Source organism: Myxocyprinus asiaticus, chromosome 23 (genome assembly GCF_019703515.2).
Source record: "Myxocyprinus asiaticus isolate MX2 ecotype Aquarium Trade chromosome 23, UBuf_Myxa_2, whole genome shotgun sequence".
Lineage (NCBI taxonomy): Eukaryota > Metazoa > Chordata > Actinopteri > Cypriniformes > Catostomidae > Myxocyprinus > Myxocyprinus asiaticus.
The window spans coordinates 22,733,029-22,756,477 of NC_059366.1; the positions used below are offsets into that span (position 1 = coordinate 22,733,029).

At 38.7% G+C, this 23,449-nt stretch overlaps 1 protein-coding gene across 4 annotated transcripts in view; it reads left to right on the top strand.

Annotated features, from left to right (window-relative positions):
- Positions 1 to 23,449, top strand: part of LOC127414193 (bifunctional heparan sulfate N-deacetylase/N-sulfotransferase 2-like) — a 238,230-nt gene that overhangs the window by 125,451 nt on the left and 89,330 nt on the right. The gene's annotated exons all lie outside the window — the stretch shown is intronic.

Below are 23,449 nucleotides of genomic sequence, written 5' to 3' on the forward strand. Positions count from 1 at the left end.
ACTCTGAATGTGTACAGTTTTTGAAGGGAGGGCAGGGGGCAACCAGTAATCCGCTCAGCAGTCCGAACTGTCCTTTGTAGTCTTCTGATGTCCGATTTTGTAGCTGAACCAAACCAGACAGTTATTGAAGTGCAGAGGACAGACTCAATGACTTCTTAGAACTGTATCAGCAGCGCCTGTGGCAGGTTGAACTTCCTCAACTGGTAAAAGAAGTACAACCTCTGCTGGGTCTTTTTCACAGTGGAGTCAATGTGGGTTTCACACTTAAGGTCCTGTGAAATGGTAGAGACTCCACTGCTGCCACAGTGCTGTTCAGAATGGTGAGCGGGGGTCAATGTTGGGGTGTTCCCCTTCAAGTCAACTATCATCTCCATTGTTTTGAGCGTGTTCAGGTTTTGATTGCACCAGACAGCCAGCTGTTCAACTTCCCTTCTGTATGCAGACTCATCGTCATCCTGGATGAGGCTGATGACAGTACTGTTGTCTGCAAACTTCAGGAGCTTGACAGAGGGGTCCTTGGCGGTGTAGTCATTCGTGTACAGGGAGAAGAGTAGTGGGGAGAAAAGTCCACAAAAAGGATCCTTGCATATGTCCCTGGTCTGTCTAGATGTATGAGGATATGATGCAATACCATGTTGACTGCATCATCCACATACCTGTTTGCTCGATAAGCAAATTGAAGGGAGATCCAGAAAGGGTCCAGTGATGTCCTTCAGGTGGGCCAACACCAGTCTCTCAAATGACTTAATGACCACAGACGTCAGAGCAACGGGTCTGTAGTCATTAAGTCCTGTGATTTTGGGTTTCTTTGGGACAGGGATGTTTGTGGTGCGTTTGAAGCAGCAGGGAACTTCATACTGCTCCAGTGATCTGTTGAAGATCTGTGTGAAGATGGGGGCCAGCTAGTCAGCACAGGATTTTAGACAAGTGGGTGAAACACCATCTGGGCCCTGTGCTTTCCTTGTCTTTTTTTCCCCGTCCAGCAAAACATCAAAATAGTCAAAAACTAGGAAAAGATTGTCTGGTATATGTTGCTGAATGTTCAGCAGTTCGTCCCAGGTAAAACTGATTGGAAAAAAAATTACTAAACACAGGACAAACAAAAACAACAAAAGAATTGGAGAGCTCCACATCGAGGCTGCCATCCGTGGTGCCATCTTGTATAAGATCGTGAAATGTATCTTCACACACTACCGGTCAAAAGTTTTGAAACACTTGACTGAAATGTTTCTCATGATCTTAAAAATCTTTTGATCTGAACACATATGCTTAAATGTTTTTAATTAGTTTTGTAGACAGAAATATAATTGTGCCACCATATTTATTTCATTATAAAACTATTAAACTATATATTGCATAAGAACATGCAATATAAAATTTTTATTCATTGGCATTTTCACATTAATGTGGAAAAATCAGTATGATTCCAGCACAGGAACAGTACATGATGAGGATAATCTGCCATCTCTGTTCATTCAAATCAACACCTAAATATAACTTTTTCAGCAGCATGAAGCTGGCTAAAAGGTCTCAGCCAGTAGCATACTATGCCAAGGTAGAAAGAAATTCCAGATATGATGAGGAAAAAGGTGATTGAAATACATCAGTCTGGGAAGGGTTAGAAAGATATTTTAAAGGCTCTGGGACTCCAAAGAACCACAGTTAGAGCCATTATCTCCAAATGGTGAAAATTTGGCACAGTAGTGAACCTTCCCAGAAGAGGCCAACCTTCCAAAATTCCTCCAAGAGCACAGCGATGACTCGTCCAAGTAGTCCAAAAAAAAAAAAAAAAGCCAAGGACAACATCCAAGGAATTGCAAGCCTCTCTCGCATCAATAAAGGTCACTGTTCATGACTCCACACAGAAAGACACTGGCCAAAAATGACATCCATGGAAGAGTGGCAAGGCAAAAACCACTGCTAACCCAGAAAAACATTAAGGCTTGTCTGAATTTTGCCAAAACACACTTTGATGATCCTCAAACCTTTTGGGAGAATGTTCTGTGGTCTTATGAGTCGAAAGTGGAACTGTTTGGAAGACAAGGGGCCCTGTTACATCTGGCGTATATCAAATACAGAATTCCTCAAAAAGGACATCATACCTACGGACAAGCATGGTGGTGATAGTGCGATGCTTTGCTGCTTCAGGGTCAGGGCGACTTGCAATAATTGAGGGAAACATGAATTCTACCAAAAAATCCTAAAGGAGAATGTCCGGTCATCTGTCCGTGAGTTGAAGCTCAAGCGCAACTGGATTATGCAGCAAGACAATGATCCAAAGCATAGGAGTAAGTCCACCTCTGAATGGCTCAAAAGAAGCAAAATTAAAGTTTTGGAGTGACCTAGTCAAAGTCCTGACCTGAACCCGATTGAGATGCTGTGGCAGGACCTTAAACGGGCAGTTCATGCTCAAACCCTCCAATGTGGCTGAACTAAAGCAGTTTTGCAAAGAAGAGTGGGCCAGAATTCCACCACGGCGTTGTGAAATACTGATCTCCAGTTATTGGAAGCGTTTGTTTGCATTTGTTGCTGCTAAAGGTGGCACAACCAGCCATTAATTTTAATAATAATAATAATAATACGTTTAATTTATATAGTGCCTTTCCAGAGCTCAAAGACACTTTACAATAGTAACACAATAATACACAAACAAAGAACAGTCGCAAAAACACAGTTCAGATAGCACAGTCATTGAGAGTGAATACATAACGCATTAAGATAGCATTGAAAAAACGAAAAAGTTTTAAGTTGAGATTTAAACTCAGAGATAGAAGAGAAGCTGCGAAGAGTCAGGGGGAGTGAATTCCATATATTGGGTGCTACTACGCTGAATGACCTGCCACCCATAGTAGAGAGGCGAAATATAGGGACAGAAAGGAGTCGGGACTCAGAAGACCTAAGCGAGCGGATCGGGTTGTAGGGGAGAAGCAATTCACTAAGATAGTGAGGTGCCAGACCATGAAGTGATTTAAATGTAAGCAGGATTAGTTTATATTTGATGCGAAACAAAACTGGTAACCAGTGAAGTTCAAACAGGAATGGAGTAATATGAGCTGAGCGCTTGGTATGTGTAAGAATTCTAGCAGCAGAATTTTGAATGTATTGCAACCTAGCAATAGAGTTAGCAGGTAAACCAATGAAGAGGGCATTGCAGTAGTCAAGATTAGTGCCCAACCGATATATCGGTTGGCCGAAAATAGCCTTTCACCGATATATCGGTATCGGCATATATTTCACCAATTTGCGGCGATATGAAAACTTTTTTCAGAACATATAATACAGAAAACAGTGCTTTAGAATCGTTGTCATTACGTAGTTTGTCCAGCAGAGCACGCTCCGACTCCATTGTTTACAGAGCTGACTCTGAGCTGACGGTAGCTCTGCAGACAGGGCGAAGTTCAGTGAACTCTTCACGGTAAGATTACTTTGTGAAATACATACTGGAAAGTTAATAAATATTGACCCCATCATTTTCCCTTTTCAATATTACTAATATAACGTTAACCCTGTCCCTGAAAATTGTCACTCATGTATGTTTGCTGTCAGCCAGCTATAGTTTGTCAGTGCAGTAAGTAATGTAGCAGATTGAAAGGTAAACATCAGAGCATCTTTTTGCAGCTCTGCAGACAATGGTGCGGTGGTGGATTGTGTCTGAGTGTTGATTTCACGCTATGTTGTTACCTAGTTGGTGAGACGCAATGCTGGAAAGTAAAATAAACAACGTCCGTCTTTTACTCTCCGTGACAACGAGCTTACAGCTAACTAGCTAATCATGTAGCTACTTTTATTGTTGTCAGCTAAGTGGAAGCTAATGTGTAAACATGTATTCACCAAACTGTTTGTTCAGGATTCACAGTTTGGTACCCCCTTCAACCGAACAATTCCAGTCGTTGCATTTATAAAATGTAATATTTAAAAGTCTGGTTTTCCACCATTGAAAGTTTCTCCTGAACTTGTATAGCAGGATACAGTGTAACGCCGCTGTTTATCTCGTCTCGGCAGTGTTAATATAGTCAGCATTTGACTGATACTAAACAGTACTGATGTTTATTTAGCTATTTATTTTATTTTTATTTATTCTTTATTTTAATGGTCAGCATTTGTCTGATACTTAACAGTACCGATGTTTATTAAGCTATTTATTGTATTTTTATTTATTCTTGAATTTCTCAGTGGTCATTTCTAGAATTTGTTGACAGTGTATAATAATAATTTAAAATATTCTTCATATACCTTTGCATAGTCATATCGGTGCAAAATTGGTGAAAAATCCACATAGAAAAGGTGTGTTTTCATTCCAGCTCAAAAATTAGCTATATCGGTAATCGGTGAATTTTTCCTCTCTAAAATCGGTATCGGTCTAAAAAAAACCCCATATCGGTCGGGCTGTAGTCAAGACGTGAGGATATAAATGCATGAACCAGTGTTTTGGCATCTTTGAGACTGATAAAGGGACGAAGGCGAGCAATGCGGCGAAGGTGGAAGAAGGCAATTTTAGATACAGATTTAATATGAGCTTCAAAAGTGAGGGAGGAATCAAAGATGATGCCTACATTTTTTACAGTATTGGATGGTTTAATGAAAGTGCCATCAATATCACAACCAAAGTCATAAGGAATTTTTTCCGTAAGTGTTTGTGTTCCAATAATAATGATCTCAGTTTTATCCATGTTCAATTTTAGGAAGTTGGAGTTAAGCCATTTTATTTTTTTATTTCATTTACACATGTTGATAGTGGACCAGTCTGGAGAGTGGGAGCAGATCTACAAGCTGTACATATTTGAATGTCATCATCAGCGGCGAATGAGCTGACCCAAAGGCAGTATATATAATAAATAGTAGAGGTCCAGGAACCGATCCTTGAGGGACACCTAATTTCAGGGAAACAGTAGGTGACTGATAATTTTGCATTGAAATATAAAACTGTCTATCCGTGAGGTATGAAGAAAGCCAGGAGAGAGCAGCACCAGTGACACCAGCATCCGAGAGGCTGGAGAGAAGTAATTTATGGCAAACGGTATCAAAAGCAGAACTAAGATCAAGTAACAGAAGAATGAAGAGAGAACCAGAGTCACCAGTGAGTAGTAGGTCATTGACAACCCTTACAAGGGCGGTTTCAGTACTGTGAAGTGGGCGAAAGCCAGATTGAAAGGGATCAAATGATCATTTTGAACAAGGAAAGATTGTAACTGGGAGGCAACAACTCTTTCCAGTATTTTTGAAATGAATGGTAAGTTAGAGAGAGGGCGAAAATTAGAAAGAACAGTAGGGTCTAAGTTAGGTTTTTTAATTACTGGAGTTAGTGCCGCAGTTTTAAGTGGTAAAGGGAGAGAAGCAGAAGCTAGAGATCTGTTTATGAAATGTGAGAAAGATGACAGAATAACAGAGTTTGAGGAGGGTTGTGGGAGCAGGATCAAGTCGGCAAGATGAGGAATTGGACTTCAGTATTAAGTCACAGATAGAGGAGTGGTTGTAGGAGTAAAACTAGACATATTGACAAGAGTGGTCTGGCATAAAACTAAAATCTGAAGTCTCATCTATAAAGCACTGGAAGACAGTATTCAACTTTTCCTGGAAATAATTCAAGAAAGACAACAAAGGTCATCAGATGCATGGACATCATGAGCTGGAGGTTGGGTGAGCTTATTTATCGTGTCAAACAAAATTGTAGAGACATAGTTAGACCGTGCAGAGTTCAGAGCAATTTTGTATGCGTTGAGGTGTTCAATGAGAGCTAGATGGTGAACAGTAAGACCTGTTTTCCTATAAAGCCTCTCAAGCTGTCTACCAGTGACTTTTAAGGCCCAGATCTCAGGTGTATACCAGGGGGAAGTGTGGGAGGAGGGAATAGACCTAGTCTTAATAGGAACATGCTCATGCAAAATTTCAGAAATAACAGAGTGGTACTTAGAAAGTATCAGTGAAGGACAGGAGACATCAAAGACATCAGAAATTGCAGAGGAAGCGATCGAAGGAGAAAATAATGTGACATCGACAGATTTAAGGTCACGATAGGATATCATTTTGTTTATTGCATTTTTTCTGAGCAGGTAGACTAAAACTAAATTCAATAAGCTTATTATCAGAGATGCCAGTGTCAAAAGACACTGAAGCAATATCAAACCCAAATGTACAGATTAAATCAAGAATATGACCATGAGTATGAGTAGAAAAAGACACCTGTTGAGTCAAATTAAAACAGTCAAAAACAGACAACAGTTGAGATTAATTAGAGTAAACTGTATACACATGAATATTAAAGTCACCAAGCAGGAGGACACAAGATGACGAAGCACAGGCAAGAGTCAACAGTTCACTGAGTTCTGAAAAAAGTCAGATTGAGCCTTAAGAGGACGATATAGTAGAATAATTGTGAGAGAACAGTGAGAATCAGCCTTCAATACCATATATTCAAATGTATTTGTGTTGTGGAAATCAAGTTGGGTGAGATGCAAATCATTTCGACAGATGACAGCAAGGCCACCCCCCTTGCCATGTAGCCACGGTCTGGACAGGTGTTTATATCCATCTGGTGTAAGAAGGTTCAGCTGCAAATAATCATTGGGTACTTGCCAGATTTCAACGAGTAGTAAAATATCAAGGTTACTGTCAGTGATTATTTAATTGAGGTAAGAGGCTTTATCAGAGATGGTACGACAATTCAGAAGAGCAAAGTGACGACATGAAACATCAGAGTTGATCGACGAATTATGGTTCTGGTCATCACTGTTAAGATATATTAATGATCGGCGTGTTCTGCAGTTAGTAAAAGGGAGCTTAGACTTAGGTGGAGCCCTGTTGTTAGACCAGATGCATGGGATAGCAGCAGGCATTGAACAGTGAATGTTCAGGGATCTTCTGGATGAGTGGTGTATACATCGTGGACGACGTGTAATTCCAAGCATCTGACAGTACTCGTATGTCACAGATACGAGATGGCCCCTGAGTTGAGATGGTGAGTATCCAATTTCCATTTTGGTTTTGTCAACAAAAGTGAAGCAAAATAAAAGCAGAATGAGCACTAATGCCTGAGGCCTATTTACGCTGATAGATATAATGCAGGCCACCAGTGATACCATGTTAGAGCCCCAACCATCACATCACCAATATACAGCTCACCAAAAGGAAGGCAACCCATCCAAACAGTAAACGGTAAACGATCAGCACAACTGACACAGAGTGTTAACTCACCCATCAGCCAAGCTGAAAGTGGTGGCAGACAATGCAGGGAGAGAGCTCACAGCAGGCCGATGGCCGAACAAGCATCAGGCAGCACAAAACTGGATCATCAAAATATCAGATCCAAGAGAGTCCAAAACAGAAAACATTGGGGAATCAAAAAACGAAATAATACAAACAAGGCATAGACAAAAACAGACAGAACAAATGATAGTCCAGGTGCGAAGCGGCAGCCAAACGCGCACAGCATTCTCGCCCCGGAAGAGAATTTAAGGAGGCAGTTAGTTTTTCACATGGATGATATATTTGAAAACTGTATTTTGTGTTTACTCAGGTTTTGTTTTATGTTATATCTTGTTTGAAGATCTAAAATAATTTAATATGAAAATTGTACCAAAATAGAAGATATCGGGCGGGGTCTGATATTATTTCTATGTATTTATGTGTTCTTTCATATTTCTTACAGTTCAATTAATAAATGAGCTGGTCGGATCTAAAACTAGTCTAGAGATAGATTGAAACGGGTCCTCCAGATTCTCCGCCTTTTATTAACATGCTGGGGCTCTCGCACATTTGGCACAATCTTAATCGTGATCCAAATATGATATTGTGATGCATTGCTGTGTATTGAATCATAACATAATATATCACAATTGATTCTATTTGGTGATACCCACCTCTTGTATAAGCCCTCTAATCCTTCCACTTTTACCTGAGCATCTTTTACAGAATGGTGCCCTCTGTGTTATGGGTACAACACACAAAGGGATGTAAATATAGGATTGCTGAAAATACACTGACCTTCAGCTTCAGGAAATCATCTGTTTCGAGATGCTCCTGTGGTCATTAGGAGACTAACTTATGGTTGAGTGTAGTTGATTAAATATACAACCAGGGATGTATAGCTGAGGGAAAGGATTTTGTTGAATAATGTATCATATTGCCTTTCATAGAGTGTACAAAATAAATCTGGCTGAACTCTCTTGATTTGACTGACTGCCTCAATAGAACCAATTTTCATCAGTCTTTAATTATTTAAATGCCACGTCAGATGTGCACATAGTCATCCTCCATTCCTCATCTCTCAATCTTTCCCTCTTCCTCCTCCACTGTCACAACTTGAATTATCTCCCTCCACTGGAACATCTCAATGTGTTTGGCTTTGAATGCCAAACAGTCAATCACTGTTCTGTTTTCTTCCTCCTCTGACCTCCAAAGAAATAGGATTCCTCATCCAGTATGACTCAACTCTCTCTGGCCTAATTGAAGAAAGAAAAGTTGGCAGACAGTTTACAGTCAGACAGGAAATGCTCAAGCAATTCTCCTAAAATAGCACATTCTCAAATGGAAATTAAGACCAAATTTACTTCATGTCTTAGGGGAATTGGACTTGTGCATGAATATAAATGGGAATAAGTGAGAGAGACAGTGCTTCGGTAGATGGACTGATATGAGCTTGAAGAGATGGGCAGATCTGTTTGAGTCAGCAGCGATTATTTTGCACTGATAACACTCTTCATTAAAACATTTTTTCAGCCATATGGATTCTGCCTTGACTAATGAGGAGAGACAGGACCTCAGTTCCAAAACCTGGTGTGCTGCTTCAGTTAGGATCCTGCATTAGAAGGTATACATGGGCATCTACTAGGGCTGGGCGATAGGACGATGTAATCGTATATCAATGGTATCTTACAAAGATCCCGATACCGATTGCGACACTCAATTGACAGACGATGATCGACAATATCGGGAAATGGCAAAACCATGGATCTGAGAAGTCAGCAAAGATGTTAAACAGTAGCCTAGGGTGTGAAACTAACACCTGCCACCCGCCAAATGCGACAAGGCTGAATCCAGTTCGCAAGCTCATCGTGTAAATGTAATTTTGCTCATCTAACCACAACAAACGGGCAACCTGTAAGACGTCTCGGAGTGACACATGACAAGAAATGCTGTGAGTCACAAAGACGCGCTTGAAGAAATACACTATTATATTTTTTTAGAACAGACAAAAGAAAAGCTGTCAATGCTCATGTCTGAGTCACAGTTTGCTCAGAGGTGTGCAGCGTGAGCCTATCTCATGGAACAGGCGCATATAAAGAGTTATCTTTTTTTTTTCTCTCTCTGTTTCATACATCTAAAAACTGTAAGAATAATGTTGTCTATGAGAATGCTGCAAATGACCTCCAATCATCTCAGGAGGTGCTGTGAGTTTAGTTTGCTTTATTTTTATGGACCAGTTCATGGGTAACATGCATTGTGAACGCAACTCTGCAGGTCCAGTAATATTTATATTTGTATTAAAGAAACAAAGATGAAAGTTATTAAATTATAAAATAATACAAGACACGTTCACATTGAACCTAAAATTGAGTTCTACTTTACTTTCTTTAGGCAGCATTAACTGTATTACCAAAACAAAATACAAATACGAATTCACACATTTGGCAGCATTATTTTGGGAACGCAAGGGAATTTATTAGGCTTCATTATTATGATTATTATTATCTTTACATTTATAATTGTCTTTAGTTCTTCACCTCTTAACGACGGGTGGGTCAAAAATCACCCTCTTGCGTATTTATTTACATATTAATTAAAAAAATGTAATGCATGTTTAAACTAAAATTGTAAACTAATATTGACATCCAGTATATCATTTGTAAGATCTGGGTCTCAAGATTTTATATTTTATAGAGATTTTGACGATCGCAAAGTTACAACAATAAGATTTTATTAAACGTGTCGAGTGAAAATCAAAACAAGGAAAATGAAACCGGAAGTTCTGACCTTTATTGTCTTCCAGCCAAACACAGATGAGCGCAGTCCTCCAAACTTTGGCATTCTTTTCATTGCAAGAGTCCAATAAATAAAATCCCCCCAAAAATTAAAAGATTTTAGTCCAAAAATGTACAAATATGAATCGGTCAATCTGTCTTTGTTCAGGTTTTATTTATTCAACACAAGTTATCATTCATGCCCATTCTCTGCAAAATCTTGCACTCTGTGTAGTGTTTCAGTAGCAAAACACCCAAACATGATATTTGGGAGGGTCTTACAAACAAAATGAGCCCTCGCTCAATTTTCTGTGCAGTTGTGATTGGGTATTCATTCAAAATAGCCAAACAGGACAGTCGACACGAGTGATGTAAAGATTTGCATCATCCATGTTTGTATCTGGATAAAGCCAGTCAGTGAAAAGCTAGATAATTTTTGACTGCTGGGTCGTGTAGCTAATGAAAAGATGAAAACAATGATATGAGGGTTATATATATCCCTGATGCCGATTCACGAAGGTTCGGAGTGGAAATCCGTGGACTGTGTTTGCGCTTTTACGCACTGTGTGCAGTTATAGCGTGTTACTGCCATACTCTCGAAAAAGAACTCTGCTTTTGCACCCGTGATCTGATCCACCCTCCTCGGCTTCAGTCACCATCACTGAGGGTTTGGAGAACAAATGCTCCCGATTGCATTTTTTCATCAAACCCAGTTCAACTGCACATCCAGGAGGCTCGGAAATGTCATTCAAGCCGAGATGAGCCACCCTTCCAAGCTACGCTCACCGCGAGTTAGACCCCGGAGCACACACGCTCCCAATGCATTGACTTTGTCATTTTTTCACTCCTTTTGCTTTGCCATTCACCCAGGGCCTTTAGTCTCTGCCTCAAGCTGAGAGGCGCCACCCTCCTCAGCTTCAGTCACCATCACCGTGGTTCGCTCCTCCCAAATCCATTTTTACTTGAACCCCGTTCAACTGCACATCCAGGGGGCTCAGACATGTCATTCAAGCTGAGATGAGCCACCCTCCCTGGCTTCACTCACCGTGAGTTAGACCATAGAGTGCAGGTGCTCCCAATGTATTGACTTGGTAATTTTTTCACTGCTTTTGCTTTGCCGTTCATCCAGGGCCTTTAGCCTCTGCCTCAAGCCGAGAGGCACCACCCTCCTCAGCTTTAGTCGTCATTACCGAGGGCCTGGAGAAACCGTTCCTCCCAACTGCATTTTCACTCAAACCCCCTGTTCAACTGCACATCCAGGGGGCTCAAACATGTCATTCAAGCCGAGAAGAGCCACCCTCCTTGGCTTTGCTCACCGTGAGTTAGACCCCGGAGCACACACACTCCCAATGCATTGACTTTTTCTCCACTGCTTTTCATTCAATTTGCATTGGGAGCAGGTGTGCTCCAGGCTTCACTGACGGTGATCGAAGCCGAGGCTAAAGACCCTGGGTGAACGGCAGAGCAAAAGCTCTGAAAAATGATTAAATCAATTTGCATTTGTATGGGGAAACAATGAACAGAAGCATCTTTATTGTATGTAAATGTTTATTTCCATTGCAGCATTTCAAATTGCAATGTTCTTTTCACATTGTTTATATATATATATGGAATGCATTATAATATATTCCCAAATAAAAAAAAAAAAATATCTTCATGTATATATTTTTTTTTTTTTTTACATTGAAATATAAACAAATTTGTATTTTTAACAACTTTGATAATTGGGTTACGGAGTTACTACAAGTGGTATATTGGCACCTCCAAATGGCCTTTTTTTATGGAAGTACACTTACCTAAATCATTATGGAACAAAGAGTTTTGGTCATATCTACTTCAAAATTGTGTCAGACCTTCATCAGGCATATGGCTTTGTATCAGATGTGTTTTTGGTGCACTGCGCATAGTCTTACATTTATTTTTTGTTTTGTTTTTTATAAATAATATTTGCGTTCACTATTCAAAATATTTGAATAGCTCTAATTTTTATATGCTACAATGATATATTTTTACTCTTGAATAACAAATATCTAAGTGTCTACTTTCAAACAAGCCCAGGTTTGTGTTTGTAGACCAAAGGGTTCAAGAACTGGAAGAGTTTTACTTTGGGTAGGTCATATTCCAGGTCATGCACATAAAGAGCCTGGATGTTAAGAGGTTAAACTGTAGGCTATTAGTAATTTTCCACCTTTTGTCACTGACTGACACTTGCGTTATGGCAAATGGAGCCATTGGAGATGGTAAATGTTTGGATTTGCAGAGGTGGTTAAATAAGATTTTTTGATCACTTCGTTATTTTAATTGCTTTTTCCGTTTAGTTTAAGGTTCAATTTGACTTTAGAAATGTCATTTATGTTTTTCGTGTTTCAATAAAGTAATTTTATTTTTAAAGCAAAATCAATAAAGCAAATTGTTCACTGACCCTCGGCAGGGCGGTTGACGATATAATCATATATTGCAAGATTTTTTTAAGGCGATTAACGTTAAAATAATTTTTACACATCGCCCAGCCCTAGCATCTACCTTCTATGGCAGCATCCTAACTGTAAACTGAACCTCGTAAGTGACTAATTTGAAATGCTCTTAGGCCACGTCCACACTAATACTTTTAGAACACATTAATTCATTACCACTTTACCATACTTTGGAAATTATGATGTTAGGAAAACAAAAATGGATTAGTGTGGATAAAGCAGATCTGTGGGATCTGTACTGTTCACAATAAATAGGCTGACAGATTAATTAGAAAATCAGATTAATTGCGATCGTCATTTGAACGATTACAAAATCAACTCATAAAAAAAACCAAGATTTTTCACTGTGCCTATTATTGGTTACTATATGAAAATGTATTTGTAGAGCGCTTCCCATCTTACAGATGTCACTGCGTTTTGCTGAGCTAACTCAATCACTTTAACGAATAAATCATTTGAACGTTAAGAGAAAGGACAATTTCGAAACTGGCTGCTACTTTTAATGAAAAGCTTTACACAAGAACATAAATGCAAAATTTACTTGAGTTTTGGTTAATTATTATATCTGTTAAACAAAAATCTATTGAGGTCCTGTTGTTAATTTTTAAAATTAATATTTTCAGAATTCACCAAAATGGACATTATAATTGAAATTAATGATTTACAATTAAATCAAAATGGATTGAGAGCTTGTGAATCAGAATCTAATCAAATCAAGGTATGTTACCCCATGAATCACATTCTAAATCGATCTTTTACAATTGTTTACTCACGGTACTCATGTTGTTATTTCGGTGAGAGTCGTGATGAGTTGGTATGTTTGTCATCCCTCCAACATTCTTAATCGGCAAGTGTGTAATACATCCAACTGAAGAGAGCAATACCTCAGCAAAACAGACTGCATGTGTGTCACCCTCAGCCAAAATCACGTTTTTTAAGGTCTGCTAATGTGGTGCCGGCTTAATGCAGTCTTAAAATATGTCCTAAACTCTGGCCTCTCTCTCTTTCAGCGGAACTCAGTGGTTTTATTTTTCCCCATTTCCTGTTTCCTCTTTGCAGATATTTGGTCTGGCGTGTCTTCTGCTGGCTTCGTCTCTTACCCTGTGATTCTTTGGAACAATCACAGACCTCCATGTGTTCATGTCAAGTGTGTGTGTCAGTATGACTTATGCCATAGCTGTGTCATTGCTTCGTTCCCACTGAGCGGTTTAATGAGACGAGGGGCCAAACGCCATTGTATTTTCACAAGACTCTGTGAATTAACTTCAGGCACTGAAGGCACTCAAGGCACTCCTCTGAATTTGGATCAGGCTGGAAGAGAGAAGGAGAGACAAATATTTCCATGTGACACCTACTGCATATCTGCTGTAATTACCGTCACGTTTAAGCTGTCCCCCTTATGTCCTGTCCAGAGCTGCCCGTCTCTCTCTCTCTCTCCCACCCCCCATTCTACCATTTGGAAAAACATTCAGCCAGTTATTAAGCATGACTGTCTCATCCCTCATCTCATGTGCTAAAGCTTCATTGCTTAATCCCATAATTTAAAACTCATGTGTGAGCGGAACGTCCTCTGAGTGTGTGTCTTGCTGTAGGGTAATGCTTCTTCCCTGATGCGATCTGACAAATTGAACCGCTGCGTCTCAACAGCCGCACCATTACCTTCACACAGAGTACTCAGTTGCTTCCAGAAGAGAGAGACTCAGAAGAGGGAGGACATTACACAATTTTGAAGCTTGGGGGACAGAAATCTATTGTTTTGTGTTGCTCAGAGTAATTCGTAGTTTCTCCTAAGAATAACAAGTTGTCAGTCTTTAATCTGTATGTTACATCAATTTTGGTTCAGAGTGTCATCTTGATCTCTGTTCAGTGGAATCGAAGTGTTTGTAAGTGGGATGCGTCATCGGAAAAGCTATCTTTCTTTGTGTGTGTGCGCTCTTGCAAGAGGGTCTAATGTAGCAGTGAGTCAACATGTTCTCTCCGGCTCAGAGCTTTCTCAGCAGGAAGTCTCATCTCCTGAGCTGCACTGCATTAGAGAGAAGCTGAGCAGTGTGGTGCATTTAACCCAATAAGTGCGCTTGAAGTGAGCAACCAACTCTGCCTCTTCCACTCTCATACAGAGAGAGAGAGGGCAGTTAGGGTTTATGAGCCCAAAGATTGGGACTTGTTTCTGAGTTTGTCCCTCTTTATTTATTATGGTGCTTGCAAGGCGAGCACTTTTACTGAAATTCCATTTTCCTCTCTACAGATTTCTGCAATTAATTTTTCCCAAAACACATCATATAGGGTACATTAAAAAAAAAAAAAAAATTTTGATAATTTTATTAAGGTGTGCTTTATATTTTTGGCTTTTGTAGAATTCATACTTTTTTATGAAAGTTGATGATGAAAGCCAAACCTTCGAAGAAAATGCACAGAAAAGTTGCCTCTCTTCTCCACTCTGATCTGGCTCTGTCGTGTTTGTAAAAAGTGTTCATATGAAGTGCCACTGAACCTGCATGCATGCATATATCCTGACTATGTTTGGTTTTATATACAGCTGTGAGTCAGCTCAAATCTGAATTAGGCATGTGACGATATAACATTTTCACATCACGATAATTGCTGAAGCTTTTATCATGGTATACGGTATTATCACACTATTGAATTACAGTACAAAACGGCTTGAACGATTAACAAACTTTGTTGTTCTTTTAATAACAAGTTTAATTACTTTTTCAATAAACAAACTGGCATTTTAAATTACAGATAACAAAGGACTTTGTAAAAAACCCTGAACATTTAAAAAACTACCATCAACACCATAGATACATAGCCAAATAAAACTTTAAATTGATGTCATATATATATGGTCATAGACCTTTTTCACACTCTGGTTTTTGGAACGCGTAAGTAAACTATTGCAGGGTAAACTTCGAAGCTGTGAATGGGAGACCACAGCAAATATTATATTCACTTACCCATTTGCTCCAAGAGCAAAATAAAAATTCCACTATTACATTTGAATGACTTTCCAGAAGAAAACAAATAGAGAGCGGTAGATTAAGAGTCAGATGGGAGAAGATGCCAAATTTACAGTCACTCAGCAGCTGTAATCAAAACCCCCTCACAGCTGTGATAATTATTTATTTTATTTTTTGCATAGTAAAAATGTAATATTCGTTTAAATAATAATAATAATTATTATTCTAATAATAATAATAATAATAATAATAGTATTATATCAGGAATAATTATATTTTAGACAATTTCACAAGCAAGTGTGCTGTTGTACTGAATGTACCGTTTTTAATTTATACAGTGATTCTCTGTTGTGCTTAGGTTATTTGATAAAAAATAACTGTGTTAGATGTTATTGAAGCACTTTATTTGATAAAATAATATAATTTGATGAACTTTTTATGAATTCCTTTAATTAGTCATATTTTTTATTTAAAAAATAATCTTTTAAACATGGAATTCAGAAAAAACAAAATGGAAAACAGAATTTGGGAAAACAGAAGAATTAGGGAAAAAAATATTTAACCTATTTTTCACCAATTTTTTATGCCTTGCAAACTTAAACATTTGCATTTTCTTTGAAGTAATAAGTTGTTTATGTATTGAATATCTAATTTTGCTCATTGAAACTTGTCATCAAAGTGGTGATTTGGCTAAAAATAGCTTTGCATGAGAGACAAATGTGTCTTCCTGAAGGGGGCGCCTCCCAGTCTGAATCCTGAAAGCAGAATTCTTCGTTGATCAGCATTCAAATCTTTGTTTGTAGCTATTTGTATGTAGCTTATTAATGTAGGAACAATAGTATATAAATGATCAAGTGACTATAAACTAGTGCTTTACAAATACTTTTTACCATGTTGTTATTATAAAGTGTTACCAAAGTTTGCTAGATTTACTCTGCTAATAAGGCGGAAACGCGTCATCACAGTCTGTGAAAAAGGTCTGTTATGCTACGGGACCACTGATCATTACAGATCAGTACAGACCTACAACTTGTCTTGTTGAGGCTAATGTTAAAGTAAGGCTAGACTAAATTGATCAAGCCAGCTACTAGGCTAAAACAATAGTATGCATGTTTTTATTTATTTATTTATTTATTTATTTCCTGGATAGCAAGCTAGTTGCTAATATATAGCTAGGTGCTAGCTAAAAATTTAAAAACTGCAAGTTCACCTACACTGTATGGCAACGTACGATTGTGTTGTATTCCAACTTGAACTTAATGTATCATTGTGCCACATTGCCATTATTTATATTTACATTATATTACAGGACTTAGTATTAGCTGATTACAACTGTATTTTAGTTGTTACTACAAGACACATACATTACTGTGTAGCTAACTGAGCTTTAGCAACCTACTCTTCGGCCAATTGAAAGCAAGCTCATTATCTGCAAATGGCAACAAAAGTTCACTTTCTTTGTCATCTTAGTTGTCAATTAGCTTGTTGTCTCTTAGAGTGTTGTCTCAGTTTTCTAGAACAGTTTGGAAAAACGAGCAGAACTGTCACAACTTACCTGTCCTGCAGATGAGCGAACATGTAGATGTTCCCGCATTTCGCTGCCACATGTTTTACACAAAGGAAAACCATCTTCAACCAACAATCCTTCTGCACTTTTATGGAACCCAAATACTTCCACACTTCTGACTTATAGATGGTGGGTAAAGGGTCAGCTGCATTCCTTCTTCAGCCATGCTTCTAGTCCACGTTGCTTTTGTTTACATCAGAGTGCGCATGTGTGCCACAAACACTCAGTATTCATTCGTTGATGGGTGGGGGGGGGACTACTGTGCAATCAGAAAAATATAAAAATTTGTCTATAAATCTATCTAGAATTATTTACGGTATTTTGAAGTGTCCACGATAACAATATTGTGTATGTTAATTACTGTGATATGCCGTATTAACAAATACCATCACATGCCTGATCAGAATATTATGAAATCAGTTTGTTCTCCTTTTTATCTGTGATTATCTAAACAAATATGGCTCCTGCACCGGCTCCTGTGTGCTAATTACAATTTTAGGAGAAGGAACTGTTTATTTTCCACTCATTAAACCAGTGGAAAATACAGAAAAAGAAAACATACACATTTTGTCTTTTTTTCCAGTTTTAAATGTATTCTTATGTCAAATTCTATATTAGACAAAACAATTTTTAGATGTTATTTTTTCTTATGTTGGTTGATATTGTAAAAGAGTGTGAATAAATGTTTTTTTCAGCCAGATCTTTAGAAAAGAAATTAAGGCCAATTCTAAAAAAATGTTTAACTGAATAGCCCTGACTATTTTAATGTAACTAAATACACTCTAATAATGGTGTTTAGTTTTGTTTTCATGTTAACAAATTGCTTAAAATGAAGGTGCCAACTAAGATAAGTACAGAAAAATGTTAAGCTCCCATTGAGTGTCACCTGGATAATTTGGCCCCCGCAACAAAGTAGTTAGCCCTGGACTGCGTCAATTCTCAGTTACAGCCTATGGAAGGGAAGGCCCACACTTGTCATGTGTGGCTTGTGGGAGCAAGTGCACACACACACACACACACACACACAAAATGCGATATTGCTCCTTTAAAAACATCAATGTATACTTTTAAGCCACTTTCACATGACTTGTTTCAACATTCCCTTATGCATTGAGCCCTTTGAAGCGAAGCATCAAGCTATGCCGTTACACCCTGCATCGTATACATGCACAGGTCAAGTGTTCAAACTTTGACCCTGTTTGCACTGACATTTCGAAAGCACCTAGTGATTACCAGACAATTTGCATGTGTTATTTCATCGTGGGGCTAGTGTAAAAATCAAAAGTAGATGCATTGATTTGAACATATTTTTAAATGGATTTCATGATATTCACCTTATCTTAGAGCTGAATGATTTGGGCAAAAAATATCAATCTTTCGATTATTTTGGCAGAAATATTTTGCAAATGTAATTTGAACTGTGAGATGGTAAACATAAAAAAAAACATGAGATTCCTTTAAACCATGTTTTGTCCATGCTTTCTGCCAACTGGAAATAATGTTCTACAGTAGTGGCCAAAAATATTGGCACCCTTGGTAAATATGCACGAAAAAGGCTGTGAAAAAAAAAATCTCCTTTGTTTAGCTTTTTGATATTTCATTCAAACAAATCACAAAAATTGAACCTTAATTGACGTAAAACAATTGAAACGGGAAATATCTCATTATTAAATAAATACTTTTCTCCAAAATGCATTGCCCATAATTATTGGCACCATTTTATTCAGTACTTTTTTCAGCAACCCTTTGCCAAGATAACAGTTCTGAATCTTCTCTTATAATGCCTAATGAGGTTGGAGAACATCTGGTAAGGGATCTGAGACCATTCGTCCATACAGGATCTCTACAGATCCTTCAAATTCAGAGGTCTATGTTGGTGGATTCTCCTCTTCAGTTCACCCCACACATTTTCTATGAGGTTCATAGTTCAGGGGACAGGGATGGCCATGGCAGAGCCTTGATTTTTGTGTTCAGTGTACCATTTTTGTGTTGATTTTGATGTTTGTTTTGGATCATTGTCCTGCTGGAAGATCCAACCAGGGCCCATTGTAAGCTCTGTCAAAGGCAGTCAGTTGGTATTTGATAGTGCCCATAATGCCATGTATCTGAACAAGATGTGCAGGACCTCTGGCAGAAAAACAACCCCACAACATTCAAGATGCAGCACCACATTTAACCGTGGGCATTGAGTACTTCATCTCTGTGTACGCCAAACCCATCTCTGGTGTTTGCTGCCAGAAAGCTATATTTTTGTTTCATCTGACCATAGAACCCGGTCGCATTTGAAGTTCCAGTAGTGTCTGGCAAACTGAAGATGCTTGAGTTTGTTGTTGGATGAGAGCAGAGGCTTTTTTTCTTGAAACCCTCCCAAACAACTTGTGCTGATGTAGGTGATCTGATGTTTTTTTTTTTTTTTTTTTTTTTTTTACTTTCTGACCCCAAGACCCAATTAATTTCTGCATTTCTCCAGCTGTGATCCTTGGAGATTCTTTGGCCACTTGAACTATCCAACTCACTGTGCGTTAAGACAATATAGACACACGTCCTTTTCCAGGCCAATTCTTAACATCTCCAGTTGATTGGAACTTCTTATTGCCCTAATGGTGGAAATGGGTATTTTCAATGCTTTGGCTATTTTCTTATAGCCACTTCCCATTTTGTGATGCTCAACATTTTACCGCACATCAGAACTATGAGATGCAGTGCATCCGGAAAGTATTCACAGCGCTTCACTTTTTCCACATTTTGTTATGTTACAGCCTTATTCCAAAATGGATTAAATTCATTATTTTCCTCAAAATTCTACAAACAATACCCCATAATGACAATGTGAAAGAAGTTTGTTTGAAATCTTTGCAAATTTATTAAAAATAAAAAATGAAAAAAATCACATGTACATAAGTATTCACAGCCTTTGCTCAATACTTTGTTGAAACACCTTAGGCACCAATTACAGCCTCAAGTCTTTTTGAGTATGATGCTACAAGCTTGGCACACCTATTTTTGGGCAGTTTCTCCCATTCTTCTTTGCAGGACCTCTCAAGCTCCATCAGGTTGGATGGGGAGCGTCGGTGCACAGCCATTTTCAGATCTCTCCAGAGATGTTCAATCGGGTTCAAGTCTGGGCTCTGTCTGGGCCACTCGAGGACATTCACAGAGTTGTCCCATAGCCACTCCTTTGTTATCTTGGCTGTGTGCTTAGGGTCGTTGTCCTGTTGGAAGATGAACCTTCACCCCAGTCTGAGGTCCAGAGCGCTCTGGAGCAGGTTTTCATCAAGGATGTCTCTGTACATTGCTGCATTCATCTTTCCCTCGATCCTGACTTGTCTCCCAGTTCCTGCCGCTGAAAAACATCCCCACAGCATGATGCTGCCACCACCATGCTTCACTGTAGGGACGGTATTGGCCAGGTGATGAGCGGTGCCTGGTTTCCTCCAGACATGATGCTTGCCATTCAGGCCAAAGAGTTCAATCTTTGTTTCTCATGGTCCAAGAGTCCTTCAGGTGCCTTTTGGCAAACTCCAGGCGGGCTGTCATTTGTCTTTTACTGAGAAGTGGCTTCCGTCTGGCCACTCTACCATACAGGCCTGTTTGGTGGAGTGCTGCAGAGATGGTTATTCTTCTGGAAGGTTCTCCTCTCTCCACAGAGAAATGCGGGAGCTCTGTCAGAGTGACCATTGGGTTCTTGGTCACCTCCCTGACTAAGGCCCTTCTCCCCCGATCACTCAGTTTGGCCAGGCAGCCAGCTCTAGGAAGAGTCCTGGTGGTTCCAAACTTCTTCCATTTACGGATGATGGAGGCCACTGTGCTCATTGGGACCTTCAATGCTGCAGAAATTTTTCTGTACCCTTCCCCAGATCTGTGCCTCGATACAATCCTGTCTCGGAGGTCTACAGACAATTCCTTGGACTTCATGGCTTGGTTTGTGCTCTGACATGCACTGTTAACTGTGGGACCTTATATAGACAGGTGTGTGCCTTTCCAAATCATGTCCAATCAACTGAATTTACCACAGGTGGACTCCAGTCAAGTTGTAGAAACATCTCAAGGATGATCAGTGGAAAAAGGATGCACCTGAGCTCAATTTTGAGTGTCATGGCAAAGGCTGTGAATACTTATGTACATGTGATTTTTATTTTTTTATTTTTTATAAATTTGCAAAGATTTCAAACAAACTTATTTCACGTTGTCATTATGGGGTATTGTTTGTACAATTTTGAGGAAAATAATGAATTTAATCCATTTTGGAATAAGGCTGTAACATAACAAAATGTGGAAAAAGTGAAGCGCTGTGAATACTTTCCGGATGCACTGTATTTCCCCTGTTTCAGCTGTTTTATTTAATTGTTTTTCACTGCCTTCTTTGCCTATATTTACCAAGGGTGACAATATTTTTGCCCACTACTGTAAACAGGGTTTTCACATTTGAGTCCTCTTAAAAAGAACCAAAACTAAATAAATAATTAAAACAGTGAAACACAGAGGGAAAAAAAAAATACCTCATAATCACATTGCTCTGTAATACACTGATTTGTAATTTTTTTTTTCTTTTTTTTCCTGTCCAGTATGTGAATGGGTCAGCTCACTTTTTTTTTTTAACCCCATCAACTTGAATATTATATTATTGCAGTATAATAATAATAATGTTAAGAAATTATTATATACATTTTAAAAGAATCAAGTTTAAACCCTTTAAACCCTCACTGATTCACCATGCCCCTCCCAATTCCCAGCCCCCAACAAACAACACCGTGGTCAAAGCCTGGGTTATATACATCTAATATAAACACACACACAAAACAAAAAAAAAAATAAAAAATTTGAGAAAACAAAAATCAACAAATAAAAGAGAAAAAAGAAGAAAAAAAAAATTCTACAAAGGATACAATTTAGAATTTAGACCATAATCACGTTTCTCTCCACATGATCTTCATTGAGAGCCTTCCAGAAAGGACAGGTATTTGCCCCATTTCTTAACATACACATCTAATCCGCCAAGCTGCTTATACGACATCCTTTCAAATACCGCCACCCCACCCAACTCTGTGAACCATTCCCGAAATGAGGTAGCGCCACTCGACCGCTCATCCTCCAATCTGTCAACCATCTGTCTGCCAATCACTACACCAGCCTGGACCCAGCACCCTGCACATTTGTCACCCACTTCAATAACCGCCCCATCACCCAACAAACACAGTCTAGGGCAGAAAGACATTTGAGTGTCTAAATCCTCACATATACATTTCTGGACTCTTACCCAGAATTCTTGAATCTTAGCACAGAACCACAGAGCATGGGCTATGTTTTCATCCTCCAACTGACATCGCCAGCAGGTAGGTTTGTCTTTTAAACCAAACCTAAACAATCTAGAGAAGGTCCAGTAGAAACAATGCAAAATCTAAAACTAAATAAAGCATACCCTTGCATCCCTAGACCAAGTTTTAACATTTTTAAGAATGATTTCCAACTCCCCATCCTCATACTAAGTTCAAATCTCTGTCCCATTACCTCTTAAGAGCTGTTAAGGCCCCATCACCAGGACTCTGAATCAACAAGGAATAATAAACTGACTCTTCATGCCCCTTTCCAAAGGCTGTTAGCACCATACAAAGAGTATCTGCAGCTTTAGGGGGCTGAGTACTACCCCCAAAATTATTACAAAGTAGGTGGTGCAACTGTAAATACCTGTAAAATTGAGACCTAGAAATCCCAAATTGCTGTTATATTTTCAAATGATCTCAAAGCTCCGTTTTATAAAGGTCACCAAGTGTAGCAACACCCCTCTCCAACCATTCATTCCAGCAAAAGGGGGACTTGTTAATACACAATTAGATGTTCAGCCATATGTTTGAGGAAACATTTAGGTAAGTATCAAAGTTGAACATACAGGAAACCTTTGTCCATACTGAATGTAAATGTGAAATAATGTGATGCATTTTCACTTCACTAGGCAATTTGATAGAAAGACTTTGCAATGGTGAGATTGGGGCAAGGACTGCTTGTTCAATGTTGTACCAGGGAGGGGCTCTCTCAGGTGGAATAGACCAATGGACCAGGTCTCTGAGACTAAAAGCATAGTAATAAAAAAAAAAAAAAAAAATTGGGTGAGGTGAACCTCCTAAACCACCTCTGTCAATTGGTCTGTGAAACTTACTGAAATGCAACTGATGTCATTTACCATTCCAAATAAAAGACTTAGATATTCTATCAAATTAGTTAAAATAAGAAAGAAGATATTCTAGAGGGAGAGACTGTAGTAGATAATTGAATTTGGAGATACAGTTCACTTTTATTCAAAATGAACTTACTAAATCTCTCAAATTTGGTGGAAATAAAATGCCTAAATACCTAATGCCTTGCTTGGGCCATTGAAAAGCGCAAGGTTGGAAAGCCGTGGCAGGGCAAATATGCTGTCATTGCAAGAGCTTCCGATTTAGACCAATTCACCATGTATCCTGAAAATTTGGAGAAGGAATTAATAATTTTATGAAG